We start from the raw sequence: 5,018 nt of genomic DNA, 5'->3' as shown, positions 1-5,018 counted from the left end.
TTCTTCCAAGGGTGTTGGGATGAGGCAGAAATGTTTGCATCTTAAATTTTCCGAGCTTTCTCTTTTTTCAGTACTCTGTCCGTGACGGTGTGATCCGTCTTACCCTGATATAGAGAAAATAGCACTAAATTGCGTCTCTTTTCATGGCTTTTCAAATATCTGTCCTTCTTGCAGATTAAACCAGCGGCTGCTGGAAAAAAAAATCCCAACACTGTGAAAGGAATAAAACTCTTAAGTCCATAAAGATGAAATGTAACAAGTATGTTGAATACATAACGCTGCTATATAACAGTTTCAATTAGTTGAGTTAGTCCTCTGTAACGTCTTGTAAAGGTGTAAGGACACGTTTACAGTAAAAGCAACATAATGTTCTCAACTGTACGAGTTAATTATTTCCAGATCCTTTTTTTTTTTTTTTTTTTTTTAGAAGTGAGTTTCACAAGTAAAGGCTCTGTCCGGGTATAAAACAAGTGATGTATTTTTCCAGCATTAAACATCTTGAGTTCATAATGAGAAGCGGAGGAGAGAATGGACAGTTAAATAATTAGACTCGGGGATTTCAGAGACGGAAAAAAAAAAAACAACAACAACAAAAAAGAATAAAACAAAAGAACAGCTTTTTGTCTTTCGGGGAGCGGTGATTATGGCGACCGTGTCTCCTTCCCTCCTATTTATCTCTATTCAGTAGCAACAGTACATAAGGCAATAACGCTGCCTGGCACGGCCACTCACGGAAGGCAGTTGTGTGTAACCAGCGGCCGAGAGGGAGAGGGGAGCAGAGACTTCCTCCCATACAACTCACGAAATCCACAGAAAATTCGCGAAAATGCTCATCTCGAACTCAACCCCTTCAAACTTCTGGAAACGGGCAGGGTAAAGTCTCAGGAGTGCCTAAGGTCCGTGCACGACCCCAGAGCTCTGTGCCAGCAGCCTCGGCCCTCTCCAGCCCTCGGCGCCCCCCGCTCTGCCGTTCCTCCCGCGGGGGCCGTGGGGAGGTGGCACCTCCGCTGTCACAGGGCTGGGACGGAGCCCGGCAGGACAGTGTCCATGCCCAGTTCGGTTCCCTCCTGCCGCTCCTGCAGCGCGACTGTCTGTTCGCCCTCATGGTTTTTATGCTATAAAGGTCGCGACTACTTTGTTCACGAGGAATTGAACTTGCTCCCGCTCCCGAGTGCAGCCGAATTCCCACTTCTCCCCCCGTGATATTCCGCTCTCTAGCTGGACTCGTAAGCTTTTAAACAACACCCTCAAAACGAACTGCACGAACCCACCTCCCCCCTGCTAGTTTTCCCTTTAAATTTACCTCATATTTAACCATATTTTAATTTTCCTAGGTGTGGGTGTAAAGTCTCAGCCGGTCAAAGCGGACATGAAAGGGAAAAACAAAGGCAGATGGGATTTCCCATGCTTAGGCCTTTCCTGTGACTGAGTTCAGGACCTAAAACTCCATGCGAAAGGCTTGGCTTTAGGTCCCTGTGCTCCACAGCTTCCAAGACAAGCGTAAGATGAGGCTGACCAGGGATCCCTTGGTAAAAATCAAGGCAAAACTTAGTTGTCACTAATTTTTATTGACAATTAAAAGGCCCACAAATTCCTCTCTTGTACGTGTTCACTCAAATTTGTCTGATTTAAAACCAGGTGCTAGTATCAAACAAAATAAAGCATTCCGAATTTCTCTTGAAGATACTTACATTATTTATTAGACTATTTTGTTCATGATGAACCAAACTCGCTTCGGGTTCTCACGCTGCACCAAGACCAAAGAAAAAGTCTGCAGATTACCTCAATTTTTTTTTTTAAAGCAATCTGTTACAGTATCACTGTTTGCAGAAAGGGAACATACACACAAACATATATGTATATATAAAACTTGTCTAAGCTCCTCTAGAGCACATTATACACACACGTACTCCGGGAGAGGTAGAGCCGTGCTTAACAGCAATGAACATTTCCCCAGTCCTGTGGGAAGTCTGGAGGTGTCCGATAGAACTAGAATCCCACGAGACTTGATTTTGGTGTCTGGTTTTCACTCCTTTTTTCTTTTCTTTTTTTTTTTTTTTTTTTTTTTTTTTTTAATAAGGTAACAGGAGAGACGAATTTCCGATATCTGTAGGTAAACTATATTTGCTCTTCTAAGGATGAGAAAACTAGAAACGTCTCTCTGACCTACGACTGGGATCTCAGAACATACTGTTCTAAAGCAGAAATGTCAAAGTAAAGTAATTTACCACCTGGATGTCCTTGACTAGGATGATTAAAGTTCAATCCGAGGTGTGTGCACAGTTTTACCGTGTTATTTAAACGCATCAAAGGTCATAAAAGGATTCCAATAACATGAGTCGCAGACCAGAGAGCTTCCTCTGTGGAGAAATCCGTATTTTATTCTAGCCAAAACTCCAGCACACTCTTGAAAGAAAAAAGAAACAAAGAGAAGGAAAAAAACCCGGGATGTTAGGGGGTAAAGGGATTTAAATTCTCAAGGGGTTGGCAGACTTGCTGGAGGCTGGAGGGTCGGGCTCTGGGGGATACACCCGGGAAAGGACAGAGCTTTCGCCTCTCATTAGCTGCGCAGACATCTAGTGGGAAAGCCTCGCCACTGCAGCCCGGCCCCTCCGCCCCGCGGGAAGGCGCTTACCCGGCTCCCCGGACTCACGGTGCCCTCCTCTCCTCTCCTCTCCTCTCCTGTCCTCTCCGCTGGTGTCCCGGTAGTGGCGAGCGCTCAGCCGCGGCCCCGCCGTGCAGCCACACCGGAGCGCCGAGCGGCGATGGCGGCGCCCCGCGGCGCGGCCCCCCGCGCCCCGATTGGAGGCTCCCGGTGCCAGCCCAGCCCCGCCCGGGTTCTGCTCCGGTGGGACCGGCCCCCGACCGATTTCGGTCCCACGGGGGCGACCCCATAACCTGCCGTGCTGCTCCGCCCGGTGCCTCGCTCCCTTTGGCACGGGCGGTGCTCGAAACCCAGGCAAGGCTACCCACACCCCGCAGCCTCTGGGGCTCTGTTTACACTTGCAAATCCCTGATGGTTATCGTCGGCAGGGGACGGGAGCCTGCCCCGGGGCCACCCGAGCAAGCCGGGACACGCGGGGCGCTGAGACCCGCGGCTCCGGCGGGGCGGCGGACACCCGAGCTTATCCCGAACACTTTTTGCTCCTTTCTGGGTCGCAGATCTCAGCAGGAGAAGGCAGAAAAGGGAGGAGGAGAGATGGGTAAAACACACGTAGAGCTCGGCTCTAGGCTTCCCCAATGCCATGGCAGAAATTAATGTTCTCATTTACGCCGCGGGGAGAGGACGGAGTATCCGGGGAAGGTGGGGGAGGCGAGGGAGAGGCGTTGATCTTGAGTTTTAAAACATGTACCGGCACTATAGCGACCGATCATCCCGTGACCGGGGGTCCCAGACTGTCCCTGCCTAACAAACAGGTGGCTTTTCTTTGGGCACGACACGCGCTTCCAAGCTACAGTGAGGTCTAGTGCAAGGATTGCTCCTGTTTTGCGGAATGTTGTGTGGGTATTTCCTTGACTGGGTGTTCTCCTTCAGTTCCACATTCCCTCTTTTTCTAAGGAGTTCAGATCATCCCAGCATCTTAGTTGCTACCTAATCACATTGCAGGTGAAATGGGGGAAGCCCCATCCCGTGCCCAAGTGATGAGGATGCTCGGACATCTCCGACTTGTGAATGCTTAAACTATTGTTCTTGCAGCCCACAGGTTTTTCTTGTTTTGTTCCTTTAGTGACCACAGATGCCACACTTATATTTTCACACTAGGTATCAGAAATCTCTTCTGATCCTAAAAAGCCACCATCTTCCATAACCTTATTTTCTATTCTTTCCTTGACCCTTTCTGCTCCTCAAGTTGCCAGTCACCTGTCGTTCCCCAGGACTTCCCTGTATTACAGGAATGCTCCTCACCTCGGAAGCAAAACTGTCTCTTTGGATATTCAGAAAAGCAAAGAGACATCTTGCAATGTGCACACAGGTTTGAATTATTGGGCTGTAAATTTCGTACCGTGATAAAAGCTTCAGCCTGGTTGTTCAATATTAAAGCTTTTGGCAATAGCATCACTTGGGTTTTTTACTTCCTTCAACCCCCGCCTCAGACCTACATTCCCCTCTCACAGATTTCTGAGAAAATCTTTCATGTTTTGTTTTAATATCGCATATATACGTTTCAGGTTTCTTAGCTGGTGTACAAATAAGAACGGACATATGGCAAGAACATTTGATGTCTGAAAACGAGCAGAAGATACTTGCTAACCGATTTCCGCTGTGGAGTTATATGGGATTCTCTTTTTATATACAGGCAACTTTTATGTCAGCTAGGATATTCTTGCTCACAGTTTTTAAGGTTTCGATCCTGTGGTTGTTGTTTAAAAAAAAAAAAAAAAAAAAAAAAAGTAGTACAATCGATAACACACAAACACACACAACCCCCCAATAAAGGCAATTTAGTCTTAATTCTCTGATTAGGATACTTGTACACATAATTTCGTTTTTCCATCTAAGGGGGATTTGTTTCTCCACTTGACACGGCTGTGCCATTTAAAGAAAATGAGACTTTGATTGAAAGCTAATTATGAATTTGCAATTACTTGATTAGCTAGGCTCTGCTCAAACTTCGCAGGAACCTCAGCATAAACTTCTGACCTCTCTTTTAGCGACTCCCAGAGTAGACACAGATCTACAACCCCACTCTCTCCAGAATCCCGCTGAAATTCATAGGTCAAACAAGCTCCCTCTCCTTTATTTGCCAAATATTTACATCACACAAAGTGGTGATGACGCGTCTGTTCATGCCTTCATCAGCTCACAGTGACATTTTCCCTATGGTAAAACCTCCTGGCGGATTTGGGAGCTGGAGTGGAGTGTTCCCCCAGCAGCAGGTGGGCGGCCGGGCCGGGACAGCGGGATGTGCCCTCATCCTCTGGTCCTTGTACCAACGGCCTGAGCCATTCAACCTGTCCGGCCTCTCATGTCTGCACACAGAGATTTCAGACAGGATCCACGTCCACACGGCGCGACG

Source organism: Ammospiza caudacuta, chromosome 1 (genome assembly GCF_027887145.1).
Source record: "Ammospiza caudacuta isolate bAmmCau1 chromosome 1, bAmmCau1.pri, whole genome shotgun sequence".
NCBI lineage: Eukaryota > Metazoa > Chordata > Aves > Passeriformes > Passerellidae > Ammospiza > Ammospiza caudacuta.
The sequence above is the reverse complement of the archived record's forward strand: the minus strand, read 5'-3'. Positions refer to the sequence as shown.